The following is a 21,965-nucleotide window of genomic DNA, read 5'->3' on the forward strand; positions in this document are numbered from 1 at the left end:
TATGGTTAACCATTTACTGCTCAATAATCCCTGGGAGCAGGGGTCAGGCAGTGTGGCCTCGGGAGCCCCCCAATTAAAAAGCTGTTTCAGAGACCTCTGTGCCTGTATATAGTTAACCATTTACTGCTCAATCAACCCTGGGAGCAGGGGACAGGCAGTGTGGTCCGGGAGCCCACAATTAAAAAGCTGTTTCAGAGACTTCTGTGCTGTATATAGTTAACCATTTACTTCTCAATAGTCCCTTGGAGCAGGGGACAGGCAGTGTGGTCCGTGAGCCCCCAATTAAAAAGCTGTTTCAGAGACGTCTTTGCTGTACATGGTTAACCATTTACTGCTCAATAATCCCTGGGAGCAGGGGGCAGGCAGGGTGGCCTCGGGAGCCCCCAATTAAAAAGCTGTTTCAGAGACCTGTGTGCTGTATATAGCTAACCATTTACTGCTCAATAATCCCTGGGAGCAGGGGTCAGGCAGTGTGGTCCGGGAGACCCCAATTAAAATGCTGTGTCAGAGACCTCTGTGCTGTATATAGTTAAACATTTACTGCTCAATAATCCCTGGGAGCAGGGAACAGGCAGTGTGGCCTCGGGAGCCCCCAATTAAAAAGCTGTTTCAGAGACCTCTGTGCTGTATATAGTTAACCATTTGCTTCTCAATAATGCCTGGGAGCAGGGGACAGGCAGTGTGGTCCGTGAGCCCCAAATTAAAAAGCTGTTTCAGAGACTTCTTTGCTGTATATGGTTAACCATTTACTGCTCAATAATCCCTGGGAGCAGGGGGCAGGCAGGGTGGCCTCGGGAGGGCCTAATTAAAAAGCTGTTTCAGAGACCTGTGTGCTGTATATAGCTAACCATTTACTGCTCAATAATCCCAGGGAGCAGGGGTCAGGCAGTGTGGTCCGGGAGACCCCAATTAAAATGCTGTGTCAGAGACCTCTTTGCTGTATCTGGTTAACCATTTACTGCTCAATAATCCCTGGGAGCAGGGGACAGGCTGTGTGGCCTCGGGAGCCGCCAATTAAAAAGCTGTTTCAGAGACCTCTGTGCCTGTATATAGTTAACCATTTACTGCTCAATAATCCCTGGGAGCAGGGGACAGGCAGTGTGGTCCGTGAGCCCCCAATTAAAAAGCTGTTTCAGAGACCTCTGTGCTGTACGTATTTAACCATTTACTGCTCAATAATCCCTGGGAGCAGTGGTCACGCAGTGTGGCCTCGAGAACCCCAATTAAAAAGCTGATTCAGAGACCTCTGTGCTGTATATGGTTAACCATTTAATTATCAATAATCCCTGGGAGCAGGGAACAGGCAGTGTGGCCTCAGGAGCCCCCAATTAAAATGCTGTGTCAGAGACCTCTTTGCTGTATATAGTTAACCATTTACTGCTCAATAATCCCTGGGAGCAGGGGACAGGCTGTGTGGCCTCGGGAGCCGCCAATTAAAAAGCTGTTTCAGAGACCTCTGTGCCTGTATATAGTTAACCATTTACTGCTCAATAATCCCTGGGAGCAGGGGACAGGCAGTGTGGTCCGTGAGCCCCCAATTAAAAAGCTGTTTCAGAGACCTCTGTGCTGTACGTATTTAACCATTTACTGCCCAATAATCCCTGGGAGCAGTGGTCACGCAGTGTGGCCTCGAGAACCCCAATTAAAAAGCTGATTCAGAGACCTCTGTGCTGTATATGGTTAACCATTTAATTATCAATAATCCCTGGGAGCAGGGGACAGGCAGTGTGGTCCGGGAGCCCTCAATTAAAAAGCTGTTTCAGAGTCCTCTGTGCTTTATGTAGTTGACCATTTACTTCTCAATAAACCCTGGGAGAAAAGAAAGGCAGGTTGGCCTCGGGAGCCACCAATTAAAAAGCTGTTTCAGACATCTCTGTGCCTGTATAGAGTTAACCATTTACTGCTCAGCAATCCCTGGGAACAGGGGTCAGGCAGTGTGGCCTCGGGAGCCCCCAATTAAAAAGCTGTTTCAGAGACCTCTGTGCCTGTATAGAGTTAACCATTTACTGCTCAATAATCCCTTGGAGCAGGGAACAGGCAGTGTGGCCTCGGAGCCCCAATGAAAAGGCTGTTTCAGAGACTTCTGTGCTGTATATAGTTAACTATTTACTGCTCAATAATCCCTGGGAGCAGGGGACAGGCAGTGTGGGCTCGGGAGCCCCCAATTAAAAAGCTGTTTCAGAGACCTCTGTGCCTGTATATAGTTAACCATTTACTGCTCAATAATCCCTGAGAGCAAGGGTCAGGCAGTGTGGCCTCGGGAGCCCCCAATTAAAAAGCTGTTTCAGTGACCTCTGCGCCTGTATAAAGTTAACCATTTACTGCTCAGTAATCTCTGGGAGCAAGGGACAGGCAGTGTGGTCCGGGAGCACCCATTTAAAAAGCTGTTTCAGTGACCTCTGCGCCTGTATATAGTTAACCATTTACTGCTCAATAATCCTTCGGAGCAGTTTACAGGCAGTGTGGCCTCAGGCGCCCCCAATTAAAAAACTGTTTCAGAGACCTCTGTGCTGTATACAGTTAACCATTTACTGCTCAATAATCCCTGGGAGCAGGGGACAGGCGGTGTAGCCTTGGGAGCCCCCAATTAAAAAGCTGCTTCAGAGGCCTCTGTCCTGCATATACTTAACCATTTACTGCTCAACAATCCCTGGGAGCAGGGGACAGGCAGTTTGGCCTCGGGGGCCCCCAATTAAAAAGCTGTTTCAGATGCTCTCTGCTGTATATAGTTAACCATTTACCGCTCAATAATCCCTGCGAGCAGGGGACAGGCAGTGTGGCCTCGGGAGTCCCCAGTTAAAAAGGTGTTTCAGATAATCTGTGCTGTATATAGTTAACCATTTACTGCTCAATAATCCCTGGGAGCAACGGACAGGCAGTGTGGCCTCGGGAGCCCCCAGTTAAAAAGGTGTTTCAGATACTCTGTGCTGTATATAGTTAACCATTAACTGCTCAATAATGCCTCTGAGCAGGGGACAGGCAGTGTGGTCCGGCAGCTCCCAATTAAAAAGCTGTTTCAGAGACCTCTGTGCTGTATATAGTTAATCATTTACTGCTCAATAATCCCTGGGAGCAGGGGACAGACAGTGTGGCTTCGGGAGCCCCCAATTAAAAAACCTGTTTCAGAGGCCTCTGTGCTGTATATAGTTAACCAATTACTGCTCAATAATCCCTGGGAGCAGGGGTAGGCTGTTTGGCCTTGGGAGTCCCCAATTAAAAAGCTGTTTCAGAGACCTTTGTGCCTGTATATAGTTAACCAATTACTGCTCAATAATCCCTGGAAGCAGGGGGAAGGCAGTTTGGCCTCGGGAGCCCCCAATTAAAAAGCTGTTTCAGAGACCTCTATGCTGTATAAAGTGAACCGTGTACTTCCCAATAATCCCTGGGAGCAGGGACAGGCAGTGTGGCCTCGGGAGCTCCCAATTAAAAAGCTGTTTCAGAGACCTCTGTGCCTGTATATAGTTAACCATTTACTTCTCAATAACCCCTGGCAGCGGGGGACAGCCAGTGAGGCCTTGGGAGACCCCAATTAAAAAGCTGTTTCAGTGACCTCTGTGCTGTATATAGTTAACCATTTACTGCTCAATAATCCCTGGGAGCAGGGGACAGGCAGTGTGGCCTCGGGAGCCCCCAATTAAAAAGCTGTTTCAGAGACATCTGTGCCTGTATATAGTTAACCATTTACTGCTCAATAATCCCTGGGAGCAGGGGACAGGCAGTGTGGCCTCGGGAGCCCCCAATTAAAAAGCTGTTTCAGAGACATCTGTGCCTGTATATAGTTAACCATTTACTGCTCAATAATCCCTGAGAGCAAGGGTCAGGCAGTGTGGCCTCGGGAGCTCCCAATTAATAAGCTGTTTCAGTGACCTCTGCGCCTGTATATAGTTAACCATTTACTGCTCAATAATCCCTGGGAGCAAGGGACAGGCAGTGTGGTCCGGGAGCACCCATTTAAAAAAACTGTTTCAGAGGCCTCTGTGCTGTATATAGTTAACCAATTACTGCTCAATAATCCCTGGGAGCAGGGGACAGGCAGTTTGGCCTCGGGAGCCCCGAATTAAAAAGCTGTTTCAGACACCTCTATGCTGTATATAGTGAACCGTGTACTTCCCAATAATCCCTGGGAGCAGGGGACAGGCAGTGTGGCCTCGGGGGCTCCCAATTAAAAAGCTGTTTCAGAGACCTCTGTGCCTGTATATAGTTAACCATTTACTGCTCAATAATCCCTGGGAGCAGGGGACAGGCAGTGTGGCCTCGGGAGCCCCCAGTTAAAAAGGTGTTTCAGAGACCTCTGTGCTGTATATAGTTAACCATTTACTGCTCAATAATCCCTCTGAGCAGGGGACAGGCAGTGTGGCCTCGGGAGCCCCCAATTAAAAAGCTGTTTCAGACATCTCTGTGCCTGTATAGAGTTAACCATTTACTGCTCAGCAATCCCTGGGAACAGGGGTCAGGCAGTGTGGCCTCGGGAGCCCCCAATTAAAAAGCTGTTTCAGAGACCTCTGTGCCTGTATAGAGTTAACCATTTACTGCTCAATAATCCCTCGGAGCAGGGGACAGGCAGTGTGGCCTCGGGAGCCCCAATTATAAGGCCGTTTCAGAGACTTCTGTGCTGTACATAGTTAACCATTTACTGCTCAATAATCCCAGGGAGCAGCGGACAGGCTGTGTGGCTCCGGGAGCCCCCAATTAAAAAGCTGTTTCAGATACTCTGTGCTGTATATAGTTCACCATTTACTGCTCAATAATCCCTGGTTGCAGGGGACAGGCAGTGTGGTCTCGAGAGCCTCCAATTAAAAAGATGTTTCAGAGACATATATGCAGTATATAGTTAACCATTTACTGCTCAATAATCCCTGGGAGCAGGGGACAGGCAGTGTGGCTTCGGGAGCCCCCAATTAAAAAAACTGTTTCAGAGGCCTCTGTGCTGTATATAGTTAACCAATTATTGTTCAATAATTCGTGGGAGCATGGGACAGGCAGTGTGGCTCCGGGAGTCCCCAATTAAAAAGCTGTTTCAGAGACATCTGTGCTGTATATAGTTAACCGTGTACTTCCCAATAATCCCTGGGAGCAGGGGACAGGCAGTGTGGCCTCGGGAGCTCCCAATTAAAAAGCTGTTTCAGAGACCTCTGTGCCTGTATATAGTGAACCATTTACTTCTCAATAACCCCTGGCAGCGGGGGACAGGCAGTGTGGTCTGGGAGCCCCAATTAAAAAGCTGTTTCAGTGATCTCTGCGCCTCTATACAGTTAACCATTTACTGCTCAATAATCCCTGGGAGAAGGGACAGGCAGGTTGGCCTCGGGAGCCCCCAATTAAAAAGCTGTTTCAGACATCTCTGTGCCTGTATAGAGTTAACCATTTACTGCTCAGCAATCCCTGGGAACAGGGGTCAGGCAGTGTGGCCACGGGAGCCCCCAATTAAAAAGCTGTTTCGGAGACCTCTGTGCCTGTATAGAGTTAACCATTTACTGCTCAATAATCCCTTGGAGCAGGGGACAGGCAGTGTGGCCAAGGGAGCCCCCAATTAAAAGGCTGTTTCAGAGACCTCTGTGCTGTATATAGTTAACCATTTACTGCTCAATAATCCCTGGGAGCAGGGGACAGGCAGTGTGGCCTCGGGAGCCCCCAATTAAAAAGCTGTTTCAGAGACATCTGTGCCTGTATATAGTTAACCATTTACTGCTCAATAATCCCTGAGAGCAAGGGTCAGGCAGTGTGGCCTCGGGAGCTCCCAATTAAAAAGCTGTTTCAGTGACCTCTGCGCCTGTATATAGTTAACCATTTACTGCTCAATAATCCCTGGGAGAAAGGGACAGGCAGTGTGGTCCGGGAGCACCCATTTAAAAAGCTGTTTCAGAGACTTCTGCGCCTGTATATAGTTAACCATTTACTGCTCAATAATCCCTGGGAGCAGGGGTCAGGCAGTGTGGCCTCGGGAGCCCCCAATTAAAAAGCTGAATCAGTGACCTCTGTGCAGTATATAGTTAACCATTTACTGCTCAATAATCCCTAGGAGCAGGGGTCAGGCAGTGTGGCCTGGGGAGCCTCCAATTAAAAAGCTGTTTCAGAGGCCACTGTGCATTGTATAGTTAACCATTTACTGCTCAATAGTCCCTGGGAGCAGGGGACAGGCAGTTTGGCCTTATGAGTCACCAATTAAAAAGCTGTTTCAGAGACCTTTGTGCCTGTATATAGTTAACCATTTACTGCTCAATAATCCCTGGGAGCAGGGGACAGGCAATTTGGCCTCAGGGGCCCCCAATTAAGAAGCTGTTTCAGATACTCTGTGCTGTATATAGTTAACCATTTACTGCTCAATAATCCCTGGGAGCAGGGGACAGGCAGTGTGGCCTCGGGAGCCCCCAATTAAAAAGCTGTTTCAGATACTCTGTGCTGTATATAGTTAACCATTTACTGCTCAATAATCCCTGGGAGCAGGGGACAGGCAGTGTGGCCTCGGGAGCCCCCAGTTAAAAAGGTGTTTCAGAGACCTCTGTGCTGTATATAGTTAACCATTTACTGCTCAATAATCCCTGGGAGCAGGGGACAGGCAGTGAGGCCTCGGGAGCCCCCAATTAAAAAGCTGTTTCAGAGACATCTGTGCCTGTATATAGTTAACCATTTACTGCTCAATAATCCCTGGGAGGAGGGGACAGGCAGTGTGGCCTCGGGAGCCCCAATTAAAAGGCTGTTTCAGAGACTTCTGTGCTGTATATAATTAACCATTTACTGCTCAATAATCCCTCTGAGCAGGGGACAGGCAGTGTGGTCCGGGAGCTCCCAATTAAAAAGCTGTTTCAGAGACCTCTGTGCTGTATATAGTTAACCATTTACTGCTCAATAATCCCTGAGAGCAAGGGTCAGGCAGTGTGGCCTCGGGAGCCCCCAATTAAAAAGCTGTTTCAGTGACCTCTGCGCCTGTATAAAGTTAACCATTTACTGCTCAATAATCTCTGGGAGCAAGGGACAGGCAGTGTGGTCCGGGAGCACCCATTTAAAAAGCTGTTTCAGTGACCTCTGCGCCTGTATATAGTTAACCATTTACTGCTCAATAATCCTTCGGAGCAGTTTACAGGCAGTGTGGCCTCAGGCGCCCCCAATTAAAAAACTGTTTCAGAGACCTCTGTGCTGTATACAGTGAACCATTTACTGCTCAATAATCCCTGGGAGCAGGGGACAGGCGGTGTAGCCTTGGGAGCCCCCAATTAAAAAGCTGCTTCAGAGGCCTCTGTCCTGCATATACTTAACCATTTACTGCTCAACAATCCCTGGGAGCAGGGGACAGGCAGTTTGGCCTCGGGGGCCCCCAATTAAAAAGCTGTTTCAGATGCTCTCTGCTGTATATAGTTAACCATTTACCGCTCAATAATCCCTGCGAGCAGGGGACAGGCAGTGTGGCCTCGGGAGTCCCCAGTTAAAAAGGTGTTTCAGATAATCTGTGCTGTATATAGTTAACCATTTACTGCTCAATAATCCCTGGGAGCAACGGACAGGCAGTGTGGCCTCGGGAGCCCCCAGTTAAAAAGGTGTTTCAGATACTCTGTGCTGTATATAGTTAACCATTAACTGCTCAATAATGCCTCTGAGCAGGGGACAGGCAGTGTGGTCCGGCAGCTCCCAATTAAAAAGCTGTTTCAGAGACCTCTGTGCTGTATATAGTTAATCATTTACTGCTCAATAATCCCTGGGAGCAGGGGACAGACAGTGTGGCTTCGGGAGCCCCCAATTAAAAAACCTGTTTCAGAGGCCTCTGTGCTGTATATCGTTAACCAATTACTGCTCAATAATCCCTGGGAGCAGGGGTAGGCTGTTTGGCCTTGGGAGTCCCCAATTAAAAAGCTGTTTCAGAGACCTTTGTGCCTGTATATAGTTAACCAATTACTGCTCAATAATCCCTGGAAGCAGGGGGAAGGCAGTTTGGCCTCGGGAGCCACCAATTAAAAAGCTGTTTCAGAGACCTCTATGCTGTATAAAGTGAACCGTGTACTTCCCAATAATCCCTAGGAGCAGGGGACAGGCAGTGTGGCCTCGGGAGCTCCCAATTAAAAAGCTGTTTCAGAGACCTCTGTGCCTGTATATAGTTAACCATTTACTTCTCAATAACCCCTGGCAGCGGGGGACAGCCAGTGAGGCCTTGGGAGACCCCAATTAAAAAGCTGTTTCAGTGACCTCTGTGCTGTATATAGTTAACCATTTACTGCTCAATAATCCCTGGGAGCAGGGGACAGGCAGTGTGGCCTCGGGAGCCCCCAATTAAAAAGCTGTTTCAGAGACATCTGTGCCTGTATATAGTTAACCATTTACTACTCAATAATCCCTGGGAGCAGGGGACAGGCAGTGTGGCCTCGGGAGCCCCCAATTAAAAAGCTGTTTCAGAGACATCTGTGCCTGTATATAGTTAACCATTTACTGCTCAATAATCCCTGAGAGCAAGGGTCAGGCAGTGTGGCCTCGGGAGCTCCCAATTAATAAGCTGTTTCAGTGACCTCTGCGCCTGTATATAGTTAACCATTTACTGCTCAATAATCCCTGGGAGCAAGGGACAGGCAGTGTGGTCCGGGAGCACCCATTTAAAAAAACTGTTTCAGAGGCCTCTGTGCTGTATATAGTTAACCAATTACTGCTCAATAATCCCTGGGAGCAGGGGACAGGCAGTTTGGCCTCGGGAGCCCCGAATTAAAAAGCTGTTTCAGACACCTCTATGCTGTATATAGTGAACCGTGTACTTCCCAATAATCCCTGGGAGCAGGGGACAGGCAGTGTGGCCTCGGGTGCTCCCAATTAAAAAGCTGTTTCAGAGACCTCTGTGCCTGTATGTAGTTAACCATTTACTGCTCAATAATCCCTGGGAGCAGGGGACAGGCAGTGTGGCCTCGGGAGCCCCCAGTTAAAAAGGTGTTTCAGAGACCTCTGTGCTGTATATAGTTAACCATTTACTGCTCAATAATCCCTCTGAGCAGGGGACAGGCAGTGTGGCCTCGGGAGCCCCCAATTAAAAAGCTGTTTCAGACATCTCTGTGCCTGTATAGAGTTAACCATTTACTGCTCAGCAATCCCTGGGAACAGGGGTCAGGCAGTGTGGCCTCGGGAGCCCCCAATTAAAAAGCTGTTTCAGAGACCTCTGTGCCTGTATAGAGTTAACCATTTACTGCTCAATAATCCCTCGGAGCAGGGGACAGGCAGTGTGGCCTCGGGAGCCCCAATTATAAGGCCGTTTCAGAGACTTCTGTGCTGTACATAGTTAACCATTTACTGCTCAATAATCCCAGGGAGCAGCGGACAGGCTGTGTGGCTCCGGGAGCCCCCAATTAAAAAGCTGTTTCAGATACTCTGTGCTGTATATAGTTCACCATTTACTGCTCAATAATCCCTGGTTGCAGGGGACAGGCAGTGTGGTCTCGAGAGCCTCCAATTAAAAAGATGTTTCAGAGACATATATGCAGTATATAGTTAACCATTTACTGCTCAATAATCCCTGGGAGCAGGGGACAGGCAGTGTGGCTTCGGGAGCCCCCAATTAAAAAAACTGTTTCAGAGGCCTCTGTGCTGTATATAGTTAACCAATTATTGCTCAATAATTCGTGGGAGCAGGGGACAGGCAGTGTGGCTCCGGGAGTCCCCAATTAAAAAGCTGTTTCAGAGACCTCTGTGCTGTATATAGTTAACCGTGTACTTCCCAATAATCCCTGGGAGCAGGGGACAGGCAGTGTGGCCTCGGGAGCTCCCAATTAAAAAGCTGTTTCAGAGACCTCTGTGCCTGTATATAGTTAACCATTTACTTCTCAATAACCCCTGGCAGCGGGGGACAGCCAGTGAGGCCTTGGGAGACCCCAATTAAAAAGCTGTTTCAGAGACCTCTGTGCTGTATATAATTAACCATTTACTTCTCAATAATTCCTGGGAGCAGGGGACAGGCAGTGTGGTCTGGGAGCCCCAATTAAAAAGCTGTTTCAGTGATCTCTGCGCCTCTATACAGTTAACCATTTAATGCTCAATAATCCCTGGGAGAAGGGGCAGGCAGGTTGGCCTCGGGAGCCCCCAATTAAAAAGCTGTTTCAGACATCTCTGTGCCTGTATAGAGTTAACCATTTACTGCTCAGCAATCCCTGGGAACAGGGGTCAGGCAGTGTGGCCACGGGAGCCCCCAATTAAAAAGCTGTTTCGGAGACCTCTGTGCCTGTATAGAGTTAACCATTTACTGCTCAATAATCCCTTGGAGCAGGGGACAGGCAGTGTGGCCAAGGGAGCCCCCAATTAAAAGGCTGTTTCAGAGACCTCTGTGCTGTATATAGTTAACCATTTACTGCTCAATAATCCCTGGGAGCAGGGGACAGGCAGTGTGGCCTCGGGAGCCCCCAATTAAAAAGCTGTTTCAGAGACATCTGTGCCTGTATATAGTTAACCATTTACTGCTCAATAATCCCTGAGAGCAAGGGTCAGGCAGTGTGGCCTCGGGAGCTCCCAATTAAAAAGCTGTTTCAGTGACCTCTGCGCCTGTATATAGTTAACCATTTACTGCTCAATAATCCCTGGGAGAAAGGGACAGGCAGTGTGGTCCGGGAGCACCCATTTAAAAAGCTGTTTCAGAGACTTCTGCGCCTGTATATAGTTAACCATTTACTGCTCAATAATCCTTCGGAGCAGGGGACAGGCAGTGTAGCCTCGGGTGCCCCCAATTAAAAAACTGTTTCCGAGACCTCTGTGCTGTACAGAGTTAACCATTTACTGCTCAATAATCCCTGGGAGCAGGGGTCAGGCAGTGTGGCCTCGGGAGCACCCAGTTAAAAAGCTGTTTCAGTGACCTCTGTGCTGTATATAGCTAACCATTTACTGCTCAATAATCCCTGGGAGCAGGGGTCAGGCAGTGTGGCCTCGGGAGCCCCCAATTAAAAAGCTGAATCAGTGACCTCTGTGCAGTATATAGTTAACCATTTACTGCTCAATAATCCCTGGGAGCAGGGGTCAGGCAGTGTGGCCTGGGGAGCCTCCAATTAAAAAGCTGTTTCAGAGGCCACTGTGCATTGTATAGTTAACCATTTACTGCTCAATAGTCCCTGGGAGCAGGGGACAGGCAGTTTGGCCTTATGAGTCACCAATTAAAAAGCTGTTTCAGAGACCTTTGTGCCTGTATATAGTTAACCATTTACTGCTCAATAATCCCTGGGAGCAGGGGACAGGCAGTTTGGCCTCAGGGGCCCCCAATTAAGAAGCTGTTTCAGATACTCTGTGCTGTATATAGTTAACCATTTACTGCTCAATAATCCCTGGGAGCAGGGGACAGGCAGTGTGGCCTCGGGAGCCCCCAATTAAAAAGCTGTTTCAGATACTCTGTGCTGTATATAGTTAACCATTTACTGCTCAATAATCCCTGGGAGCAGGGGACAGGCAGTGTGGCCTCGGGAGCCCCCAGTTAAAAAGGTGTTTCAGAGACCTCTGTGCTGTATATAGTTAACCATTTACTGCTCAATAATCCCTGGGAGCAGGGGACAGGCAGTGAGGCCTCGGGAGCCCCCAATTAAAAAGCTGTTTCAGAGACATCTGTGCCTGTATATAGTTAACCATTTACTGCTCAATAATCCCTGGGAGGAGGGGACAGGCAGTGTGGCCTCGGGAGCCCCAATTAAAAGGCTGTTTCAGAGACTTCTGTGCTGTATATAATTAACCATTTACTGCTCAATAATCCCTCTGAGCAGGGAACAGGCAGTGTGGTCCGGGAGCTCCCAATTAAAAAGCTGTTTCAGAGACCTCTGTGCTGTATATAGTTAACCATTTACTGCTCAATAATCCCTGGGAGCAGGGGACAGGCAGTGTGGTTATGGGAGCCCCCAATTAAAAATCTGTTTCAGAGACCTCTGTGCCTGTATATAGTTAACCATTTACTGCTCAATAATCCCTGAGAGCAGGGGACAGGCAGCGTGGCCTCGGGTGCCTCCAATTAAAAAGCTGTTTCAGTGACCTCTGTGCCTGTATATAGTTAACCATTTACATCTCAATAATCCCTGGGAGCAGGGCACAGGCAGTGTGGCCTCGGGAGCCCCCAAATTAAAAGCTGTTTCAGAGACCTCTGTGCTGTATATAGTTAACCATTTACTGCTCAATAATCCCTGGGAGCAAGGGACAGGCAGTGTGGTCCGGGAGCACCCATTTAAAAAGCTGTTTCAGAGACCTCTTTGCTGTATATAGTTAACCATTTACTGCTCATTAATCCTTCGGAGCAGGGGACAGGCAGTGTAGCCTCGGGTGCTCCCAATTAAAAAGCTGTTTCAGAGACCTCTGTACTGTACAGAGTTATCCATTTACTTCTCAATAATCCCTGGGAGAAGGGGGCAGGCAGGTTGGCCTCGGGATCCCCCAATTAAAAAGCTGTTTCCGAGATCTCTGTGCTGTATACAGTTAACCATTTACTGCTCAATAATCCCTGGGAGCAGGGGACAGGCAGTGTGGCCTTCGGAGCTCCCAATTAAAAAGCTGTTTCAGAGGCCTCTGTGCATTTTGTAGTTAACCATTTACTGCTCAATAATCCTTCGGAGCAGGGGACAGGCAGTGTGGCTCTGGGAGCCCCCAATTAAAAAGCTGAATCAGTGACCTCTGTGCTGTATATAGTTAACCATTTACTGCTCAACAATCCCTGGGAGCAGGGGACAGGCAGTGTGGCCTGGGGAGCCCCCAATTAAAAAGCTGTTTCAGAGGCCACTGTGCATTATATAGTTAACCATTTACTGCTCAATAATCCCGGGGAGCAGGGGACAGGCAGTTTGGCTTTATGAGTCACCAATTAAAAAGCTGTTTCAGAGACCTTTGTGCCTGTATATAGTTAACCATTTACTGCTCAATAATCCCTGGGAGCAGGGGACAGGCAGTGTGGCCTGGGGAGCCCCCAATTAGAAAGCTGTTTCAGAGGCCACTGTGCATTATATAGTTAACCATTTACTGCTCAATAATCCCGGGGAGCAGGGGACAGGCAGTTTGGCCTTATGAGTCACCAATTAAAAAGCTGTTTCAGAGACCTTTGTGCCTGTATATAGTTAACCATTTACTGCTCAATAATCCCTGGGAGCAGGGGACAGGCAGTTTGGCCTCAGGGGCCCCCAATTAAAAAGCTGTTTCAGATACTCTGTGCTGTATATAGTTAACCATTTACTGCTCAATAATCCCTGGGAGCAGGGGACAGGCAGTGTGGCCTCGGGAGCCCCCAATTAAAAAGCTGTTTCAGATACTCTGTGCTGTATATAGTTAACCATTTACTGCTCAATAATCCCTGGGAGCAGGGGACAGCCAGTGAGGCCTTGGGAGCCCCCAATTAAAAAGCTGTTTCAGAGACCTCTGTGCTGTATATAGTTAACCATTTACTGCTCAATAATCCCTCGGAGCAGGGGACAGGCAGTGTGGTCTGGGAGACCCCAATTAAAAAGCTGTTTCAGAGACCTCTGTGCTGTATCTAGTTAAGCATTTACTGCTCAATAATCCCTGGGAGCAGGGGACAGGCAGTTTGGCCTTGGGTGTCACCAATTAAAAAGCTGTTTCAGAGACCTTTGTGCCTGTATATAGTTAACCATATACTGCTCAATAATCCCTAGGAGCAGGGGACAGGCAGTGTGGCCTCGGGGGCCCCCAATTAAAAAGCTGTTTCAGAGAACTCTGTGCTGTATATAGTTAACCATTTACTTCTCAATAATCCCTCGGAGCAGGGAACAGGCAGTGTGGCCTCGGGAGCCCCCAATTAAAAAGCTGTTTCAGAGACCTCTGTGCTTATATAGTTAACCATTTACTGCTCAATAATCCCTGGGAGCAGGGGACAGGCAGTGTGGTCCGGGAGCCCCCAATTAAAATGCTGTGTCAGAGAACACTGCGCGTGTATATAGTTAACCATTTACTGCTCAATAATCCCTGGGAGCAGGGGACAGCCAGTGAGGCCTTGGGAGCCCCCAATTAAAAAGCTGTTTCAGAGACTTCTGTGCTGTATTTAATTAACCATTTACTTCTCACTAATCCCTGGGAGCAGGGGACAGGCAGTGTGGCCTCGGGAGCCCCCAATTAAAAAGCTGTTTCAGAGACCTCTCTGCTGTATATGGTTAACCATTTACTGCTCAATAATCCCTCGGAGCAGGGGACAGGCAGTGTGGTCTTGGAGACCCCAATTAAAAAGCTGTTTCAGAGACGTCTGTGCTGTACAGAGTTATCCATTTACTTCTCAATAATCCCTGGGAGCAGGGGACAGGCAGGTTGGCCTCGGGAGCCCCCAATTAAAAAGCTGTTTCCGAGATCTCTGTGCTGTATACAGTTAACCATTTACTGCTCAATAATACCTGGGAGCAGGGGACAGGCAGTGTGGCCTCGGGAGCCCCCAATTAAAAGGCTGTTTCAGAGTCCTCTGTGCTGTACATAGTTAATCATTTACTGCTCAATAATCCGTGGGAGCAGGGGTCAGGCAGTGTGGTCTCGAGAGCCCCCAATTAAAAAGCTGTTTGGGAGACCTATGTGCTGTATATAGTTAACCATTTACTGCTCAATAATCCCTGGGAGCAGGGGACAGGCAGTGTGGCCTCGGGAGCCTCCAGTTAAAAAGGTGTTTCAGATACCTCTGTGCTGTATATAGTTAACCATTTACTGCTCAATAATCCCTGTGAGCAGGGGACAGGCAGTGTGGCTCCGGGAGCACCCAATTAAAATGTTGTTTCAGAGACCTCTGTGCCTGTATATAGTTAACCATTTACTGCTCAATAATCCCTCGGAGCAGGGGACAGGCAGTGTGGTCTGGGAGACACCAATTAAAAAGCTGTTTCAGAGACCTCTGTGCTGTATATAGTTAAGCATTTACTGCTCAATAATCCCTGGGAGCAGGGGACAGGCAGTTTGGCCTTGGGTGCCACCAATTAAAAAGCTGTTTCAGAGACCTTTGTGCCTGTATATAGTTAACCATATACTGCTCAATAATCACTGGGAGCAGGGGACAGGCAGTGTGGCCTCGGGGGCCCCCAATTAAAAAGCTGTTTCAGAGAACTCTGTGCTGTATGTAATTAACCATTTACTTCTCAATAATCCCTGGGAGCAGGGGACATGCAGTGAGGCCTCGGGAGCCCCCAATTAAAATGCTGTGTCAGAGAACACTGCGCGTGTATATAGTTAACCATTTACTGCTCAATAATCCCTTGGAGCAGGGGAAAGGCAGTGTGTCCTCGCAGCACCCAATGAAAAAGCTGTTTGGGAGACCTCTGTGCTGTATACAGTTAACCATTTACTTCCCAATAATCCCTGGCAGCAGGGGAAAGGCAGTGTGGCTTCAAGAGCCCTCAATTAAATGGCTGTTTCAGAGACCTCTGTGCTGTACAGAGTTAACCATTTACTTCTCAATAATCCCTGGGAGCAGGGGACAGGCAGTGTGGCCTCGGGAGCCCCCAATTAAAAGGCTGTTTCAGAGACCTCTGTGCTGAACATAGTTACCCATTTACTGCTCAATAATCCGTGGGAGCAGGGGTCAGGCAGTGTGGTCTCGAGAGCCCCCAATTAAAAAGCTGTTTCAGAGACATATGTGCTGTATATAGTTAACCATTTACTGGTCAATAATCCCTGGGAGCAGGGGACAGGCAGCGTGGCCTCGGGAGCACACAGTTAAAAAGGGGTTTCTGAGACCTCTGTGCTGTATATAGTTAACCATTTACTGCTCAATAATCCCTGGGAGCAGGGGACAGGCAGTTCGGCCTCGGGTGCCCAGAATTAAAAAGCTGTTTCAGAGACCTCTGTGCCTGTATATAGTTAACCATTTATTGCTCAATAATCCCTGGGAGCAGGGGACAGGCAGTGAGGCCTCGGGAGCCCCCAATTAAAAAGCTGTTTCAGAGGCCTCTGTGCTGTATATAGTTAACCGTGTACTTCCCAATAATCCCTGGGAGCAGTGGACAGCCAGTGAGGCCTTGGGAGCCCCCAATTAAAAAGCTGTTTCAGAGACCTCTGTGCTGTATATAATTAACCATTTACTTCTCACTAATCCCTCGGAGCAGGGGACAGGCAGTGTGGCCTCTGGAGCCCCCAATTAAAAAGCTGTTTCAGAGACCTCTGTGCTGTATATAATTAACCATTTACTTCTCAATAATCCCTGGGAGCAGGGTACAGGCAGTGTGGCATCGGGAGCCCCCAATTAAAAAGCTGTTTCAGAGACCTCTGTTCCTGTATATAGTTAACCAGTTACTGCTCAATAATCCCTCGGAGCAGGGGACAGGCAGTTTGGCCTTGGGAGCCCCCAATTAAAAAGCTGTTTCAGAGACCTCTGTGCTGTATATTGTTACCCATTTACTGCTCAATAATCCGTGGGAGCAGGGGTCAGGCAGTGTGGTCTCGAGAGCCCCCAATTAAAAAGCTCTTTTAGAGACCTATGTGCTGTATATAGTTAACCATTTACTGCTCAATAATCCCTGGGAGCAGTGGATAGGCAGTGTGGCCTCGGGAGCCCCCAGTTAAAAAGGTGTTTCAGATACCTCTGTGCTGTATATAGTTAACCATTTACTGCTCAATAATCCCTGGGAGCAGGGGACATGCAGAGTGGCCTCGGGAGCCCCCAATTAAAAAGCTGTTTCAGAGTCCTCTGTGCTGTATATAGTTAACCATTTACTGCTCAATAATCCCTGGGAGCAGGGGACAGGCAGTGTGGCTCCGGGAGCCACCAATTAAAAAGCAGTTTCAGAGACCTCTGTGCTGTATATAGTTAACCATTTACTGCTCAATAATCCCTGGGAGCAGGGGTCAGGCAGTGTGGCCTCAGGAACCCCCAATTAAAAAGCTGTTTCAGAGACCTCTGTGCTGTATATAATTAACTATTTACTGCTGAATAATCCCTGGGAGCAGGGTACAGGCAGTGTGGCCTCGAAAGCTCCCAATTAAGAAGCTGTTTCAGAGACCTCTGTGCTGTATATAATTAAACATTTACTGCTCAATTATCCCTGGGCGCAGGGGACAGGCAGTGTGGCCTCGGGAGCCCCCAATTAAAAAGCTGTTTCAGAAACCTCTGTGCTGTATATAGTTAACCATTTACTGCTCAATAATCCCTCGGAGCAGGGGACAGGCAGTGTGGTCTGGGAGACCCCAATTAAAAAGATGTTTCAGAGACCTCTGTGCTGTATATAGTTAAGCATTTACTGCTCAATAATCCCTGGGAGCAGGGGACAGGCAGTTTGGCCTTGGGAGTCACCAATTAAAAAGCTGTTTCAGAGATCTTTGTGCCTGTATATAGTTAACCATATACTGCTCAATAATCCCTGGGAGCAGGGGACAGGCAGTGTGGTCCGGGAGCCCCCAATTAAAAAGCTGTTTCAGAGACCTCTGTGCTGTATATAGTTAACCATTTACTGCTCAATAATCCCTGGGAGCAGGGGTCAGGCAGTATGGCCTCGGGAGCCCCCAGTTAAAAAGTTGTTTGAGAGACCTCTGTGCTGTACGTAGTTAACCATTTACTTCCCAATAATCCCTGGGAGCAGGGTACAGGCAGTGTGGCCTCGGGAGCCCCCAATTAAAAAGCTGTTTCAGAGACCTCTGTTCCTGTATATAGTTAACCATTTACTGCTCAATAATCCCTCGGAGCAGGGGACAGGCAGTTTGGTCTTGGGAGCCCCCAATTAAAAAGCTGTTTCAGAGACCTCTGTGCTGTATATTGTTAGCCATTCACTGCTCAATAATCCCTGGGAGCAGGGGACAGGCAGTGTCGTCTGGGAGACCCCAATTAAAAAGCTGTTTCAGAGTCCTCTGTGCTGTACAGAGTTATCCATTTACTTCTCAATAATCCCTGGGAGAAGGGGACAGGCAGGTTGGCCTCGGGAGACCTCAATTAAAAAGCTGTTTCCGAGATCTCTGTGCTGTATACAGTTAACCATTTACTGCTCAATAATCCCTGGGAGCAGGGGACAGGCAGTGTGGCCTTGGGAGCCCCCAATTAAAAAGCTGTTTCAGAGTCCTCTGTGCTGTACATAGTTACCCATTTACTGCTCAATAATCCGTGGGAGCAGGGGTCAGGCAGTGTGGTCTCGAGAGCCCCCAATTAAAAAGCTCTTTTAGAGACCTATGTGCTGTATATAGTTAACCATTTACTGCTCAATAATCCCTGGGAGCAGGGGATAGGCAGTGTGGCCTCGGGAGCCCCCAGTAAAAAAGGTGTTTCAGATACCTCTGTGCTGTATATAGTTAACCATTTACTGCTCAATAATCCCTGGGAGCAGGGGACAGGCAGTGTGGCCTCGGGAGCCCCCAATTAAAAAGCTGTTTCAGAGGCCTCTGTGCTGTATATAGTTAACCATTTACTGCTCAATAATCCCTGGGAGCAGGGGTCAGGCAGTGTGGCCTCGGGAGCCCATGTAAAAAAGTTGTTTCAGAGATTTCTGTGCTGTACGTAGTTAACCATTTACATCCCAATAATCCCTGGGAGCAGGGGACAGGCAGTGTGGCCTCGGGAGCCCCCAGTTAAAAAGGTGTTTCAGATGCTCTGTGCTGTATATAGCTAACCATTTACTGCTCAATAATCGATGGGAGCAGGGGACAGGCAGTGTGGCCTCGGGAGCCCCCAATTAAAAAGCTGTTTCAGAGACTTCTGTGCCTGAATATAGTTAACGATTTACTGCTCAATAATCCCGAGGAGCAGGGGACAGGCAGTGTGGCCTCGTGAGCCCCCAATTAAAAAGATGTTTCAGAGACCTCTGTGCTGTACATAATTAACCATTTACTTCTCAATAATCCCTGGGAGCAGGGGACAGGCAGTGTGGTCTGGGAGACCCCAATTAAAAAGCTGTTTCAGAGACCTCTGTGCTGTATATAGTTAAGCATTTACTGCTCAATAATCCCTGGGAGCAGGGAACAGGCAGTTTGGCCTTGGGAGTCATCAATTAAAAAGATGTTTCAGAGACCTCTGTGCTGTATGTAGTTAACCATTTACTGCTCAATAATCCCTGGGAGCAGGGGACAGGCAGTGTGGCCTCGGGAGCCCCCAATTAAAAAGCTGTTTCAGATACTCTGTGCTGTATATAGTTAACCATTTACTGCTCAATAATTCCTGGGAGCAGGGGACAGGCAGTGTGGTCCGGGAGCCCCCAATTAAAAAGCTGTTTCAGAGACGTCTGTGCTGTATATAGTTAACCATTTACTGCTCAATAATCCCTGGGAGCAGGGGACAGGCAGTGTGGCCTCGCAGCACCCAATGAAAAAGCTGTTTGGGAGACCTCTGTGCTGTATACAGTTAACCATTTACTTCCCAATAATCCCTGGCAGCAGGGGAAAGGCAGTGTGGCTTCAAGAGCCCGCAATTAAATGGCTGTTTCAGAGACCTCTGTGCTGTACGTATTTAACCATTTACTGCTCAATAATCCCTGGGAGCAGGGGTCAGGCAATGAGGCCTCGGGAGCTCCCAGTTAAAATGGTGTTTCAGATACTCTGTGCTGTATAGTTAACCATTTACTGCTCAATAATCCCTGGGGATAGGGGACAGGCAGTGTGGACTCGAGAGCCCCCAATTAAAAAGCTGTTTCAGAGACCTCTGTGCCTGTATAAAGTTAACCATTTACTGCTCAATAATCCCTGGGAGCAGGGGACAGGCAGTGTGGTCCGGGAACCCACAATTAAAAAGCTGCTTCAGAGTCCTCTGTGCAGTATATAATTAATCATTTACTTCTCAATAATCCCTGGGAGCAGGGAGCAGATAGTGTGGCCTCGGGAGCCCCCAATTAAAAAGTGTTTCAGAGACCTCTGTGCTGTATATAGTTAACCATTTACTGCTCAATAATCCCTGGGAGCAGTGGACAGACAGTGTGGCTTCGGGAGTCCCCAATTAAAAAGCTGTTTCAGAGACCTCTGTGCTGTATGTAGTTAACCAATTACTGCTCAATAATCCCTGGGAGCAGGGGTAGGCTGTTTGGCCTTGGGAGTCCCCAATTAAAATGCTGTTTCAGAGACCTTTGTGCTGTATATAGTTAACCAATTACTGCTCAATAATCCCTATAAGCAGGGGGAAGGCAGTTTGGCCTCGGGAGCCCCCAAGTAAATAGCTGTTTCAGAGACCTCTATGCTCTATATAGTTAACCGTGTACTTCCCAATAATCCCTGGGAGCAGGAGACAGGTAGTTTGGCCTCGGGTGCCCCCAATTAAAAAGCTGTTTCAGAGACCTCTATGCTGTACGTAGTTAACCAATTACTTCCCAATAATCCCTGGGAGCAGGGGACAGGCAGTGTGGCCTCGGGAGCCCCCAGTTAAAAAGGTGTTTCAGATACTCTGTGCTGTATATAGTTAACCATCTACTGCTCAATGATCGATGGGAGCAGGGGACAGGCAGTGTGGCCTCGGGAGCCCCAATTAAAAAGCTGTTTCAGAGACTTCTGTGCCTGAATATAGTTAACCATTTACTGCTCAATAATCCCTAGGAGCAGGGGACAGGCAGTGTGGCCTCGGGAGCCCCCAATTAAAAAGCTGTTTCAGAGACCTCTGTGCTGTATATAATTAACCATTTACTTCTCAATAATCCCTGGGAGCAGGGGACAGGCAGTGTGGCTCCGGGAGCCCCCAATTAAAATGCTGTTTCAGAGACCTCTGTGCCTGTATATAGTTAACCATTTACTGCTCAATAATCCCTGGGAGAAGGGGACAGGCAGTGTGGCTCCGGGAGCCCCCAATTAAAAAGCTGTTTCAGAGACCTCTGTGCTGTATATAGTGAACCATTTACTGCTCAATAATCCCTGGGAGCAGGGGACAGGCAGTGTGGCCTCGGGAGCCCCCAATTAAAAAGCTGTTTCAGAGAGCTCTGTGCTGTATATAATTAACCATTTACTGCTCAATTATCCCTGGGCGCAGGGGACAGGCAATGTGGCCTCGGGAGCCCCCAATTAAAAAGCTGTTTCAGAAACCTCTGTGCTGTATGTAATTAACCATTTACTTCTTGTAGCGCGCAATGACTTACGAGAGAGACGAGTAGAGATGAAGTCGATGAGGCTTTATTAAGCGAGACTTGTCCCCAGCAGTTCAGCAACTAATGGAGCGGCGGGGAGACGCTCGTGTCCTTATACTCCCCCTTCAGGGCGGAGCCAGGAGTCAACAGCCAACCAGGACCCGGGATTTGTCAGCCAATAGCATCACGGCTTCACCGTCCCACATGACCCCTAATACATACTACCACATTCACCCCTTGTTAAAAATGAACCCGGCGGGGTGGTGGTTCGCATGGTGGTAGGGGTTTACAAGGCTGGTCCTGGGAGGAAAATTTTGGGCATGTCATTACAGTTTTAGCCCTACACTGGGCTATGTACAAGGTTTGTGAAACTATTTCCAATATTAGTAAGTGAAAATGTTTTTGTTACAGTCCAACAACGTTCTTGGTGTCACGCCGATGCCACGAGTCGAGCGGGCGGTCTGGTCTTCCTTGTCGATCGCCTCAGCCCCGGTGGTGGTGCAGGTGCTTGTTCCAGCGTTGTCGTCTCCGGGAGCTTTACGGTGTCTGCTTCTGCTTCACTCCTGGTCGGACATGGGAGGAGGACCGATCCTCCCGGGAAGGGGGCGGTTGCGGGGTGCGCCGGTGGCAGGGAGGGGGTGATCGGTGTCGGGGGGGTGTGTGTGTTGCCGGCGGGCACCAGGTCTCGCAGGGAGACCGTGTCCTGTCAGCCGTCGGGGTACTCCACGTCGGCGTACTGCGGTTTCGCGTGGAGGAGGTGAACCCTCTCGACCAACGGGTCCGATTTGTGTGCCCGCACATGTTTCCGGAGCAAGATGGGTCCTGGGGCCGCCAGCCAGGTCGGCAGCGACGTTCCAGAGGAGGACCTCCTAGGGAAGACAAGGAGGCGCTCATGGGGCGTTTGGTTAGTGGTGGTACACAGCAGCGACCGGATGGAGTGGAGAGCGTCCGGGAGGACCTCCTGCCACCGGGAAACGGGGAGATCCTTGGACCGTAGGGCCAGTAGGACGGTCTTCCAGACCGTGCCGTTCTCCCTCTCTACTTGCC

The sequence above is a fragment of the Scyliorhinus torazame genome, chromosome 23, assembly GCF_047496885.1.
Source record: "Scyliorhinus torazame isolate Kashiwa2021f chromosome 23, sScyTor2.1, whole genome shotgun sequence".
Classification (NCBI taxonomy): domain Eukaryota; kingdom Metazoa; phylum Chordata; class Chondrichthyes; order Carcharhiniformes; family Scyliorhinidae; genus Scyliorhinus; species Scyliorhinus torazame.